The sequence below is a fragment of the Rhinoderma darwinii genome, chromosome 2 (assembly GCF_050947455.1).
Source record: "Rhinoderma darwinii isolate aRhiDar2 chromosome 2, aRhiDar2.hap1, whole genome shotgun sequence".
In the NCBI taxonomy this organism is placed as follows: Eukaryota; Metazoa; Chordata; class Amphibia; order Anura; family Rhinodermatidae; genus Rhinoderma; species Rhinoderma darwinii.
This window is the reverse complement of record NC_134688.1, coordinates 381,902,958-381,918,595: the sequence shown is the minus strand read 5'-3', so window position 1 is coordinate 381,918,595 and position 15,638 is coordinate 381,902,958.

The following is a 15,638-nucleotide window of genomic DNA, read 5'->3' as shown; positions in this document are numbered from 1 at the left end:
GTTTTCATGGCCTAATTACACTAAATTCAGCAAAAAAACCTATGGGATCAAAATGCTCACTATGCACCTAGATAATTATTTTTTATTGCTGTCGTTTCCAAAATAGGGTGACTTCTGGGGGATGTACACTGATTTGGTCCCGCAGGGGCTTTGCAAATGCGACATAACACCTGAAAACCAATCCAGTAAACTTGAGCTCCAAAAGCCAAATGGCGCTCCTTCCCTTCTGAGCCCTGCCGTGTGTCCAAACAGCCGTTTATTACCACATATGGGGTATTGCCGTAATGAGGAGAAATTGCTTTACAAATCTTGTGGTGCTTTTTCTTCTTTATTCCTTGTAAAAATTGATAATTTCTAAGTTTTATTGGAAAAATATTTAGATTTTCATTTTTACAGATGAATTCCACTAAATTCAGCAAAAAAACGGTGGGGTTAACACCCCTTGATAAATTCCTTGAGTGGTGTAGCTTGCCAAACGGTGTCTTTTTGGGGGTGTTTTCACTATTTTGGCCCCACAAGACCTCTTCAAACCTGACATGGTGCCTAAAATATATTGTAATAAAATGGAGGCCCCAAAATCCTCTAGGTGCTCCTTTGCTTCGGAGGCTGGTGCTTCAGTCCATTACCACACTAGAGCCACATGTGGGATATTTCTAAAAACTAAAGAATCTGGGCAATAAATATTGAGTTGCGTTTCTCTGGTAAAACCTTTTGTGTTAGGGTATGTGCACACGTAGTGACCAAAAACGTCTGAAAATACGGAGCTATTTTCAAGGGAAAACAGCCCCTGATTTTCAGACGTTTTTTGAGCAACTCACGTTTTTCGCTGCGTTTTTCACTGCGTTTTTGCTGCGTTTTTTACGTCCGTTTTTGGAGCTGTTTTCATTGGGGTCTATGAGAAAACGGCTCCAAAAACGTCCAAAGAAGTGCCCTGCACTTCTTTTGCCGAGGCTGTATTTTTACGCGTCGTCGTTTGACAGCTGTCAAACGACGACGCGTAAATTACAGGTCGTCTGCACAGTACGTCGGCAAACCCATTCAAATGAATGGGCAGATGTTTGCCGACGTATTGTAGCCCTATTTTCAGACGTAAAACGAGGCATAATACGCCTCGTTTACGTCTGAAAATAGGTCGTGTGAACCCAGCCTTACAGAAAAAAATGGATTAAAATGGATTTTCTGACAAAAAAAAAGAAATTTGTAAATTTCCCCTCTACTTTGCTTTAATTCCTGTGAAACACCTAAAGGGTTAAGAAACTTTCTAAATGCTGTTTTGAAAAGTTTGAGGGGTGCAGTTTTTAAAAATGGGTTTCTAATATATAAGGCCCTCAAAGCCACGTCAGAATTGAACTAGTACCTATAAAAATGGGTTTTGAAAATTTTCTTGAAAATGTGAGAAATTGCTGCTTAAGTTCTAAGCCTTGTATTGTGCTAGAAAAATAAAAGGATGTTTAGAAAACGATGCCAAGGTAAAGTAGACATATGGGAAATGTTAATTAGTAAATATTTTGTGTGGTATTGCTATCTGTTTTACAAGCAGATACATCTAAATGTAGAAAAATGCTAATTTTTGCAAATTTTCTCAAAATGTTGGTGTCTTTCCACAAACAAATACTGAACTTATTGATCAAATTTTTCCACTAACATAAAGTACAGTTTGTCATGAGAAAACAATCTCAGAATCTCTTGGATAGGTAAAAGCGTTCCCAAGTTATGACCACATAAAGTGACACGTCAGATTTGAAAAAATCGGCTACGTCAACAAGGCCATAACAGGCTGTGTCCTGAAGGGGTTAAATAAAGTTATACTAAATGGACAGATAAATGGTAATAATATTTAAAGGAAAATGGACTAATAAATAATATTATAGCCACATTGTATAGTAAGCAGCTTCCCTTCAAGCCACAACTCTGCAACAAAAGACATGGCCTGTAAGTGGCAATGCCAGTTGTCCAGGCTTTTAAAGCACCACTGGCATTTCTAGTCCAGTCTGCCAGGGAAAGGATGATGGTGCCAGTTGCCATTGCTGGATGGTGGATTTCTTGTTTTTTTGTTTTTTTTAAATCCTGCAGTTCTGGAGTAGGCTGTTGTACTGGTGGTTATTGTCAGTTTTCCTTTAACATGAGAGCTTACTTGTGGGATTACTTAAACTTGCACATATTCTGCACTAAATATTGTATAGTAAAATAGATTATGATGATGATGATGATGATGATAAAGAAGATGGATGAGAAGAGCAGTTCATTGCCACACTAGGATATGTTCATACAAGTCACATACTTTGCGGAACCCAGAACCCGCAAGGAAATCCCAATGAATATTTGCACTAAATTGTGATTTAAGTTGGTGTGGATATTCCCCCGGACTGACCGCTGCGGAAAACAGTCGACCAAAATACTCCCCAAAAAAACTATACTCACCTCTCCTGGTGCTGTCATAGAAACCCATCCCTACTCCCCTGACTGTTATTGGCTGCAGAGGTCACATGTAATGCATGTCACCACAGGAGGATAGCTGAATTTTAAATGTAATCTACTTGTAAAACAGATAGTAATACCACACAAAATTGTTGCTAATTAACATCCCCCATATGTCTACTTTATATTTGCATTGTTTTTTGAACATTATTTTATTTTTCTAGGACGTTACAAGGCTTAGAACTTTAGCAGCAATTTCTCACATTTTCAAGAACATTTCAAAAGGCTATTTTGTCAAGGACCAGTTCAGTTTTGAAGTGGCTTTGAGGGCCTTATGTACTAGATAGACCCCATAAATCACCCCATTCAAAACAGCATTCAGAAAGTTTATTAACCCTTTAGGTGCTTCACAGGAATTAAAGCAAAGTAGAGGTGAAATTTACAAATTTAATTTTTTTTGCTGCAATTCATTTGTAATACATTTTTTTCTGTAACACAGAAGGTTTCACCCAAGAAATGTAACTCAATATTGCCCAGATTCTGCAGTTTTTCTAAATATCCCACATGTGGCTCTAGTGTACTAATGAACTGAAACGCAGGCCTCACAAGCAAAGGAGCACATAGAGGATTTTGGGGTCTCCTATTTTTAGAATATATTTTAGGCACCATGTCAGGTTTGAAGAGGTCTTGTGGTGCCGAAACAGTGGAATCTCCCCAAAAGTGGTTTTGGAAACTACACACCTCAAGGAATTTATCTAGGGGTATAGTTAGCATCTTGACCCGACAGGTCTTTTGCTTTATTTATTGGAATATGTCTGTGAAAATGAAAATCTACTTTTTTTCTGAAAATATATAAAAAAATGTCATGTTTACAAGGAATAAATAATAAAAAGCACCCCCAAAACTTGTAAAGCTATTTCTCACGACTACGGAAATACCCCATATGTGGTAATAAACTGCTGTTTGGGCACGCTGCAGGGCTCAGAAGGGAAGGAGCGCCATTTGGCTTTTGGAGCTCAGATTTTGCTTGGTAATAGTTCTGTTTGGGGTTTTGCTGGTATTTCAGTTTATAATGTGGGGGTATATGTAAGCTGTGTGGAGTACATCAGGGCATAATAAGAGGGTATAATCATGCGGTAAATAAATAATAATTCATAGATATGTGGCCGGTGTTGTACTGATAAATGGTGCCCGATCTTATCCGCTTTTGGACACTCTGCACCATTTCTGTCACTATATTGGTGGCAGAACTTTTTTAAATTTTTTTCTCCACCGGAACCGTGCGAGGGCTTATTTGTTACGTTACAATCATTGGTACCATTTTAGGGTACATGTGATTTTTTGATCACTTTTTATTCGATTTTTTGGCAAGCAAAGTGACAAAAAAAACCATACATTTTGACAATCTTTTTTGTCCTTTTTTTTACAGTAATCACTGTGCTCTATAAATGACATTTTACTTTATTCTGCAGGTCGGTACGATTACGGTGATACCAGATGTATATAGTTTTTATGTTTTGTGGCGTTTGCGCAATAAAATCACTTTTCTATAAAATTATTTATTTTCTGTGTCACCATATTCTAAGAGCCATAATTTTTTTATTTTTCAGTCAATAAAGCTGTGTAAGGGCTTGTTTTTTGCAGGACGGGTTGTAGTTTTTATTGGTATTATTTCAGGGTACATGCAAATTTTTGATCACTTTTTATTCTATATTTTGTGAGGGGTGATGTCCAAAAAAATTGTGTTGCTAGTATGGTTTTTTAATTAATTTTTGCGGTGTTCACCATGCGGGAAAAATAATATTATATACTTTTATAGCTGGGGTCGTTACGAACACAGTGATACCAAATATGTGTACTTTTTTAAGGTTTTGTTTTTTTTCCTATAATAAAAGACTTATTATAAGAAAAAAATCATTTTAATGTTTTTGTAACTTATAACTTGTTTTTACACTTTTATAAAACATTTTTTATTAATTATTTTTTTTTTACTTGTTCTACTTGAAGTCCTGCAGCACTGATGGCTGCTATAACACATTACACTACCTAGGTAGTGTAACGTATTATAGCTGGTCCTCATAGGCTTCCGTGAATGGCAGACCGGAGGCCGTTGTATGGCCTCCGGTTTTGCCATGCAACCGACGGCAGCACCCGCAATCGGTCCTCGGGAAAATTTCTTGTAGCAACAAACTTTCCAGTTTGTTGCTACAACAAACTTCCCCTGCTATCACATGATCGGTACCTGAACCAATCAGGTCCCGGTCATGTCTCCGGGACTAGAGCCAGGGGTTAACAGCGCGATCCGGGTGTCAGCACTACCCTGAGACACCCGGATCACACTTTTAACACCCACTGTGAATTCACATCAGCGCTGTACAGAGCCCAGCAAGCGCCGACGTGAATTTACTGTGGGCGGTCAGGAAGCGGTTAATACTGGTGATCATATTCTCTGACAGCCGAACCAATTGTCTGAGCGCTTTTCACAGCGCTACGCCGGCTGGAACAGAGATCTGTACATACACGTCGTGGCAGCACGGGGTATGTGCGAAAAGGACGTCTATGTACAGATTGTCGCCATGAAAGGGTTACTATGTATAAGTATATGTGTGGTCAATACAGAGAACTAGCACATGATCTGTTCTTTCCAAGGATTTTACAAAGGACCAGGGGACATTGCGTGTGGAAGAAAGACATTTCAGACATCAATGTAGAAAAGGGTTCTTTACAGTTAGAGTGGTCAAGCTATGGAATGCTCTACCTGAAGAATTAGGGATGGCAGATACTATGTCAGCATTTAAGAAAAAGGCTAGGTGTTTATTTATTGATGAATGGCATTGGGGGTTATAATTAATCAAACAACGGATGACGGGTAATTTATTGAGAAAGGTTGAACTTGATGGACCTGTCTTTTTTCAACCTATGTAACTATGTAATTATTCTGGCACAGTTGGCGTGTATTTTCTTGCACAGCAAGCCGGTCAGCTGTTATAAATGTTATCACATGCGCACTGCAATGCAGTGCCTGGGCATACCAGTGACATTAGGCTGCCCATGTCAGCTGGGCATGATGTTAACATTTGTTAATGTCTAGGTTATAATAAAATTCCACTTTAACTAAGAAGAGTGCCTTATGTTCTTTATTTCGCATATGCTCATCTTGGTCTTTTACCTTATGGTGTATATGTTATACAGATGTAGCCGTCTTTATCTTGACTTTTAACGCATTAAATAAACAGTGGAAAGATCTCTTATTTTGACTTTTTCAATGACTTTTCAATGGCTTTTGGTGTGTGATATCACGCTGCAGCAAGTTATCAGAATCAAGTTAAATATGGCTACATCCGTATTTATGTTATACAGTTTAATAGGAGTTTTGTGATGAGCGCCCATTTAGGATTTAAAATTGGTTGTTTCCATGCAGTCCTTACATGACAATACTTCTTCAGACTCCTGGATGTTACCTTTCTATTCCTACTTAAAGGGAATGTGTCGCTAGAATTTTTATTTTTATTTTTTTTAGTTAAACTATTATTATTTGAGTGATTACACATTGTTTTAATTTTTTTAATTTTTTCACAAGTCAGGAAATATTATAAATTAGATTCTAATTTATAACATTTCCATGTGCTGGGCACTAGAGGGAGCAGTTCCCAAAATTGCAGCATGGTCAATGTGGTAAAGCAGCCTCATTGCTTTATGCTGCAAATTTGGGGTAGACACACTCGCTCTAGTGTCCTCACACAATCCCCACTAACATTATTCGGGCTAGTGCCAGGAGATGGAGGGGGTTGAATCTTCAAACCTCCTACACTGTGTGCAGCCATTTTCAAAGCGACTGCACAGTGTAGGAGGATTAGATACAGTGCTAAGCAGACACTATAACACGAGCACATACAAACATAATACACACAGCACATACACAAACATAAATTACCTGCTCCTGCCGCTGCTGCCGCCTCCGCTCCTATGCCTTGCGCCTTCGCTTCCTTGAACATATGGCCGGAAGCCGCAGCCAGAAGTCGTCATCTTACTGTCCGGCAGCGGCTTCCGGTCCACATGAAAATGGCGCCGGATTTCGCTCTGCTATCGAGATTTGTTTTGGTCTGTGTCGGAGCGGCGCATGCTCCGTTCCCACACAGACGGCGTACACTGCAGAGAATGTAACGGCTCCCGTTCGCATTCTCTATGGGGATGTATGTGCCGTATTCCATCTCTGTATGTGTCGTTAATCGACACATACAGAGATGAGAAAAAAAAATGGCTGCCCCCATAGAGAAGTAAAAGTAAGAAAAAAGTAAAAAGTAGAACACAAGAACACAAATAAATAAATGTTATTTTATTATCATACTAAAAGCAATATGATAAAAAAAAAAAATTTCATGACACCTTCCCTTTAAATGATCACATGGACACTGAGTCATCTATCAGAATCAAGCTTCCAGTCTTCAAGCACAGGTAATTCTGTGTGATATAAAACAAATGAAGCTTCCAGTGCATATAGGCTGGAAGTATTGATCCTGAGTTTCAAGTGAGAATTGTGTAGGATTGTAAAAACAAAAAAAAACTCACTCAATGTCTTGTCTAAGAAGATATGATCAATAGATGGGGGCAAATATTTATCCATAAGTTCCAGCAGCACAAAAATGTTTCATTTCATAAATTAGATAAGAAAAAAACAAAAAACGACATAATCGAACAAATAACAGATGCTAAATTTAATTTAATAAGAGCATTTCACAGTAAGAATCTAGGCATAATAATATGAAAGCCAGCATCCAGGTATAGTTTACCAGCTGGAAATAGAATCTGATAGAAAAGTTTGCATTTCATGGGATAGAAGATGCCACAGCTAAGCAGATGCTTCCCTACTTGGCTCTCTTCTGCTTTCCCGCAGATCCATGCTGCACACAGTTAATAGCCAATATAGCAGGAGAGCATTGACAATGCTGCCCTGGAACTCATATTCTCTCCAGCACATTTCATCTCATTCTCTGCTTGCTATCTGCTTTTGTTTAATTGTTATTGTAAGATACATGAAGTAAATAAGTCTTGAGAATATTAGGCTGGGATATGGTTCTACAAAACAGATGTAAAGTCTCTGATTGTTATAGGATAGCAAGAAATATTACAATTCTGCAGAGGTACTGTACGTAAATGGATAAAGGGTATAATGGTGGCTGGGTTACCATAATCCTTTTTCAAGAGTTTTATATGCTCTATTGTATAACTAAGGAACGTTCACCTCTGCATGCTTTGCTTTTCTATCCAGTAAAAAAAAAAAAAAAAACCCAGACATTACTCTTTCTGATCATAACCTTATGCTCCATGGAGGTGAGATGGTTAAAATTCTGCCAAAAATGCATAAGAACATAGCTTCACTCTAGAGTAGTTATTCTCAAACGTAGCAACATCTCTCTTGTACCAGGATCAGTGCCACAGGACTGGAAGACGGCGGATGTAGCAATATTTAAGGGTAAGAAGGTGGAACCGAGTAACTACCATCTAGTAAGTTTGACATCTGTGGAATGTTAAATATTTTAAGGTATTCTAAGAGCTGAACTGCTAAAGTATATAGCGGGGAAAAGTGTAATAACGGATAACCAGAATGGACTCATGAAAAACCGTTTGTGCCTAAACAACATGTTCAATTTCTATGAGGAGGTAAGTGCAAATCTGCATCTTGGTCATGAGGCTGAGGTGGATTTTGTAAAAGCATTTAATACTGTACCCAGGGCCGCCATCAGGGGGGTATTAGGGGTAGTGGTGTGAGGGGCCCGGCCAAACCTAATTGAAAGGGGGGCCCGGCAACTGCCTCGACATTCTTTTGGTAGGAAAAAACGGGCCCCTGCAATGGGGCCCGTTTTTTTCACCAAAAGAATGTCGTGTGCTGCTGCTGCTGCGGGCCCCCTCCCCTCGTCATGGGGGGCCGTCAAACCGTCCGCCCGCGCGCGCGCGCGCACCCGATCGCGCGCACAATGAAACTCCCGCGCGTGCGCACTCGCGAGCGCGCATCCACGAACGCCCGCACTGGAGACCGCGCGCGCACCCGCGATCGACCGCGCGCGCACCCGCGACCGGCCGCCCGCGCTCCCGCGAACGAAGCGCGCGCAGCCGCGGACCCACATGGACAAAACTTACCTGGAGCCTGACTGGAGGTGAAGGACTGGACGTCTGGACCGAAGACCTCCCCTGGAAGACATCGCCGGAAGAGGACTGGAGTGGGAGCAGCTCTTCTGACACAGTGAGTAAATTATCTCAAAGTGTTGTTTATGTATGGCCCTGTTCACACAGTATTTTGCAGGCAAAAAAAAATCTGCCTCAAAATTCCTTAAAGAATTTTGAGGCAGATTTTGCCCTGCCCACACTATCTTGCCGCGTTTTTTTGCTGCGTTTTTTGCCCGCGGCGATTGAGGACAGCAGACAAAAAACGCAGCGAAAAATGCATTTTCTGCCTCCCATTGATTTAGATGGGAGGTCAGAGGCGGAACCGCGGCAAGAAAGGACGTGCTGCTTTTTCTTTTTTCCGCGACTGGCTCCCATTGATTTCAGATTAAATCAATGGGAGGCGGTTTTGGAAGTTGTTTGGTGCTGATTCTGACGCAGTGTCCGAGTCAATATCAAGGCTCAAAAACTCTGTGAACTGGGCCTTATTGTTAGGGCTTATTCAGACGAACGTGTAATACATCCGTGCAACGTGCGTGATTTTCACGCGCCTTGCACGGACCTATGTTACTCTATGGGGCCGTGCAGACTGTCAGTGATTTTCACGCCTCGCACGGACCTATGTTACTCTATGGGGTCGTGCAGACTGTCAGTGATTTTCACGCCTCGCACGGACCTATGTTACTCTATGGGGCCGTGCAGACTGTCAGTGATTTTCACGCAGCGTGTGTCCGCTGCGTAAAACTCACGACATGTCCTATATTGGTGCATTGTTCGCGCATCACGCACCCATTGAAGTCAATGGGTGCGTGAAAATCCCGCCCAGCACTTCCGCAGCCGTATAAACTATGAATGAAATTAGAAAAGCACCGCGTGCTACAAACATACAAACAGAGTGTCATAATGATGGCGGCTGCGCGAAAATCACGCAGCCGCGCATCATACGCTGCTGACACACGGAGCTGTTATGGAACTTTTGCATGCGCAAAAAGCACACGCTTGTGTAAATCCGGCCTTAGGGTAGGAACACACTAGGCATGAACGCTGCGGATTTTATGCAACACATTTTATTGTGGACAATCCGCAGCGTATTACAGTCGCAGCAGAGTGGATGAGATTTTAACAAATCTCATCCACACGCTGCAAAAAAAATGGACCTGCAGTGTGGCTTTTTAAGTCGCATGTCAATTTATTCTGTGGAATCGCTGCTCCTCTGTTGCGGAAATGCTGCGGTTCTGCCGCAAAAATCACACAAGAGAAGAAAAAAAAGGCACTTTTTTAAATTGATAAAGTTTAGACTTACCCCGGCCGTAGTCCTGGTGACACGATCCTCTATTCTTAGCGCAGCCCCGCCTCCTGTCATGACGTTTCATCCCATGTGACTGCTGCAGCGGTCACATGGTCTACAGCGTCATCCCAGGAGGCGGGGCTACGTTCAGAAGAGAGATATGCGTCACCAGGACTACGGCCGGGGCAAGTCTAAACTTTTTTTTCCCTGCAGGATTCCCGCAGCGGACATGCCTCACGAAACCTGCGCCGCTATTTGGTGCGGTTTTGCTGGCAGAATTCCCTGCGGCTCCCGGGGCGGATAAGCTGTGTAGTTTTACTCAGCATATCCGCCTAGTGTGTCCCTTATGATGTCGCTCCTGGAGCTGCTGCCGGACTCTAAATAGGCAATTGGTCCAGTAGAATTTGGAATTATTATTTTTTTGTGAACCAGCTTAAAAAAATACAAAACTTTTGTGTTAGGGCCTGTTCACATCACTGTTCGCTTCCGCTCCGGGGTTCCGTCTGAGGTTTCTGTCGGGTGAACCCCGCAACGGAAAGTGAAAGTGACAGCACAGCTTCCGTTTCAGTCACCATTGATCTCAATGGTGACGGAAACATCGCTAATGGTTTCCGTTCGTCACCATTCCGGCTGGTTTTCGGACGGAATTAATAGCGCAGTCGACTGCGCTAATGGTGATGGAAACGGAAGCTGTGCTATCACTTTCACTTTCACGTTGCGGGGTTCACCCGACAGAAACCTCAGACGGAACCCCGGAGCGGAAGCGAACGGTGATGTGAACAGGCCCTAACACAAAAGTTTTGTATTTTTTTAAGCTGGTTCACAAAAAAAAATAATTCCAAATTCTACTGAACCAACTGCCTATTTAGAGAGCGGCAGCAGCTCCAGGAGCGACATCATAAGGGACACACTAGGCGGATATGCTGAGTAAAACTCCACCGCTTATCCCGGGAGCCACAGGGAATTCCGCCAGCAAAACCGCACCAAATAGTGGCGCAGGTTTCGTGAGGCATGTCCGCTGCGGGAATCCTGCAGGGAAAAAAAAGTTTCGACTTACCCCGGCCGTAGTTTAAGTGACGCATCTCTCTCTTCTGAACGTAGCCCCGCCTCCTGGGATGACGCTGTAGACCATGTGACCGCTGCAGCAGTCACATGGGATGAAACGTCATGACAGGAGGCCGGGCTGCGCTAAGAATAGAGGATCGCGTCACCAGGACTACGGCCGGGGCAAGTCTAAACTTTTTTATAAATTTAAAAAAGTGCCTTTTTTTTTTTTTCTCATGTGTGATTTTTGCGGCAGAACCGCAGCATTTCTGCAACAGAGGAGCAGCGATCCCACAGAATACATTGACATGCGACTTAAAAAGCCAAAAAGCCACACTGCAGGTCCATTATTTTTGCAGCGTGTGGATGAGATTTGTTCAAACCTCATCCGCTCTGCTGCGACTGTAATACGCTGCGGATTTTACACAATAAAATGTGTTGCATAAAATCCGCAGCGTTCATGCCTAGTGTGTTCCTACCCTAAGGCCGGATTTACACGAGCGTGTGCTTTTTGCGCGCGCAAAAACGTGGCGTTTTGCGCTTGCAAAAGGTCCATAACAGCTCCGTGTGTCAGCAGCGTATGATGCGCGGCTGCGTGATTTTCGCCGCCATCATTATGACACTCTGTTTGTATGTTTGTAGCACGTGGTGCATTTCTGTTTTCATTCATAGTTTATACGGCTGCGGAAGCGCTGGGCGTGATTTTCACGCACCCATTGACTTCAATGGGTGCGTGATGCGCGAACAATGCACAAATATCGGACATGTCGTGAGTTTTACGCAGCGGACTCGCGCTGCGTGAAAATCACTGACAGTCTGCACGGCACCATAGAGTAACATAGGTCCATGCGAGGCGCGTGAAAATCACTGACAGTCTGCACGGCCCCATAGAGTAACAGAGGTCCGTGCGAGGCGCGTGAAAATCACTGACAGTCCGCACGGCACCATAGAGTAACATAGGTCCGTGCGAGGCGCGTGAAAATCACACACGTTTCACGGACGTATTACACGTTCGTCTGAATAAGCCCTAACAATAAGGCCCAGTTCACAGAGTTTTTGGGCCTTGATATTGACTCGGACACTGCGTCAGAATCAGCACCAAAAAACTTCCAAAACCGCCTCCCATTGATTTAATCTGAAATCAATGGGAGCCAGTCGCGGAAAAAAGAAAAAGCAGCACGTCCTTTCTTGCCGCGGTTCTGCCTCTGACCTCCCATCGAAATCAATGGGAGGCAGAAAATGCATTTTTCGCTGCGTTTTCTGTCTGCTGTCCTCAATTGCCGTGGGCAAAAAACGCGGCAAGATAGTGTGGGCAGGTCAAAATCTGCCTCAAAATTCGGTGCGCGGTTCCAGGCGGTCGCCGGTGCGCATGCGCGGGAGTTTGCGGGTGCGCGTGATCGGTCGCACAGGCGGCGGTGTTTGACGGCCCCCATGCTACCCAGGGCCGCCATCAGGGGGGTATTAGGGGTACTGATGTGAGAAGCCCGGCCAAACCTAATTGAAAGGGGGGCCCGCAGCTCACGACATTCTATTGGTGAAAAAAATGGGCCCCATTGCAGGGGCCTGTTTTTTTTCTACCAAAGGCAAGTCTCGGCAGTTTGCCGGGCCCCCCTTTCAATTAGGTTTGGCCGGGCCTCTCACATCAGTACCCATAATACCCCCCCTGATGGCGGCCCTGGGTACCATGATATAGTACTGGACGGAGTACCGTTAACAGGCGGTGCCACGGTAGGGGGGCCCAGAAAATGTAGCTGTAGGGGGCCCTGAAATTCCTGATGGCGGCCCTGACTGTACCACACAACGGCCTTGTACTGAAGCTACAGCTGTAAGGGCTGAGGGACAATGTAAGCATGTGGGTCAAGAATTGGTAAAGGAATAGAAAACAAAGTCGTTGTAAATGGTACATACTCAAAATGGTCTAAAGTCAGCAGTGGGATATCACAAGGATCTATGTCAGGCCTAATTATTTGTATTTCTTTGTTACCACCTTGGCGACATGTCATGTACATGTACATGACAGCCGCCAAGGGGAATTATGCAGCGGGCTAAAAGACTGAGCCCGTTTTATACTAAGTAAGTGTCAGCTGAATGCTACAGCAGACACTTCAGTGCAACTATTCCGCTCACTTAACCCCTGACATACCGATCGCAGCAACTAAGCTATCGCGGGGTGCCGCTGGTTGTCATGGCAGCATGGGGGCCTAATGAAGGCCCCCAGGTCTGACATTTTTGTGCTTCTATTAAGCTCTGCCAGACAAAGGGCGTAATAGGACTCTGTAAAAATAAAGATATACTGCAATATATTATTATTGCAGTATATCGTGCAAGCGATCCATAATAAAAGTAATAAAGCAAATAAGGTTTTTGTTTAATGTACAAACAATTATATTACAAGTTCAAAGCACCTGCCTTTTACCATTTCTCCTTAAAGTATTATTTAAAAAAAAAAAAATTAACATAACTGCCATCGATGTGCCCGTGAGAGTCCGAACTATTGTAATATGAGGTTATTTAACCTTCACAGTGAACACTGTAAAAAAAAATAATAAAAACGCCATAATTGCTGATTTTTGGTCACCTTGGCTCCTCAAAAAAATTGAATAAAAAGGGATCAAGAAGTCACATGTACCCCAAAATGGTACCAATATTTTATTTGTAAAAGTAGTAAACCATAAGTATATATATATATATATATATATATATATATATATATATAAATTTAGTATTTCCATAATCGTATCAACTTGTAGAATAAAGTGAACATGTTATTTTTACCACATGGCGAACGCTTTAAAAACGAAACCCAAAAAACAATAGAGGAATCACTGTCTTTTGCCCATTTAACCCAACAAAGAATTTTTTATAGTTTCCAAGTACATTATACAGGACAGGTTACTGGATAGACATGGTACTAACCACCTCCATAAGTTTCAAAGTACAGTACAAAATAGAAACTCCAACGAAATTAATAACCACTGAGAAAAAAGGAGTCAAATACTATAAGTATCGAAAAAATAGAAAATATTTTTATTAAATACATATAAAGAGGATCTAAGAAACGAAATCTGTATCTGGACCACATTCATAGTCAAAGTAACACCACAGAATTTATGAAGTGCTTATATTTACAATGCAAAATACATGTTATTAAATGGTCGGCATTGCCACAACAAAGGATAAATGCATATTGTCCACACAGAACATATTCCCTATCTAAGTAACAAACCACCATTAAAAATTCATGGAGGTGGATGGTCAGTATATGACCCAGGTATATTCATGGACAAAAGGGCGATATAACCCAAGGAAGGTTTATAAGCAAGTAAGGAACCTTGTAAATAAATTATCAATGCCTTACCCATAAATATGCTGTGTAGTTGAGTGACCCAGATGGTAAGGTAGTACCCTGACACGCGTTTCACCAATACAGCTTTTTCAAGGGGTGCCAATAATGTGTCTGTGCCCAGTTTAAATAGTGGACAAAAGTGATCAGATGGTATAATTACGGCGAATGGGAGGATTGGTCAAATGGCGCATGCGCGCGATTTCACTGAGAATGCGAGAGTACCGCCATCGGTCATCGCAACTCTACTGCGCATGCGTGGCTCCCAGGATGTGTCACTAGGCAGATGACGCAGGCAGCCAGCGCCTCACATCACTGCTCATGCGCAACCCCAGTACTAATTCGTGATGTGAGTATATCATAACGAGGTAAAGAGTGGGAATGCTATTCAATGTAATGTTGTTATGTTAGCCCAACCAAAGATCGATCCATGAGTCTGTAGTAGTTAATGAATATACTAGAAAAGTGAAAACATTAATTAAATAAAAAAGAAATGTGTTGATATAGAAAGGAATATATATATATATATATATATATATATATATATATATATATATATATATATATATATATATATATATATGTATGTGCGGTGATATAGTGTACAAAATATCTAATTTATACAAAGATAAAAGATACCTCTCAAAAGTATACAGAACAGATAATTGCAAAAATGCAATATAATAAAGAGTTAAAAAATAAATTAAAAAATAAATGTAAGTATGACCGTGCCGTAATAAAACATTAAAGCAACATTGTGAGAAATAAATAAGGCGATAAATTAATCACAGAAAAAGGAAAAACACAGTGTAAACGGTGCATATAAAGCACTTAAAGAAAATGAAAAACACCAACAAAAGAAAATTGTTAATAATGTTAATATATTTATATATTAAAACAAAGACGGCAAATCTGTATAATAACAAAAAAATACATCAATAGATGGATCGCAATCTACTATGTCACTAAATAATTTTTCACTTCATGATAACTAAGGGAACTAAAGATTTTATATATAGTTATATGTATAGTACACGTATATATAGTACACATATAGTACACGTATCAGAGTTACCCTCTATTTGTTTGTGGTTTGTGTGTGTGGTTGAAAACTTTGTTTCCTACTGATATGGAGCCAATATATCCAATAAAGTAAACCTTTTACTACAAAATACATACATTTTAGCTGGAGCAGCAGCCATGCCCTTCGATTTAGGAGTATTTTATCCAAGTGCAGTGTTTCTTTTTGGAGGCATGACTGGTCTGAAAGGGGTTCAATTTATGAGAATGCTGAAATTCAGTATAGGTACAGTGTACTATAGGTAAAGTCTGTTCACGGTGAGTAAAGAAAGATGGCTGGATTGTTATGGAAACCCATCGTAA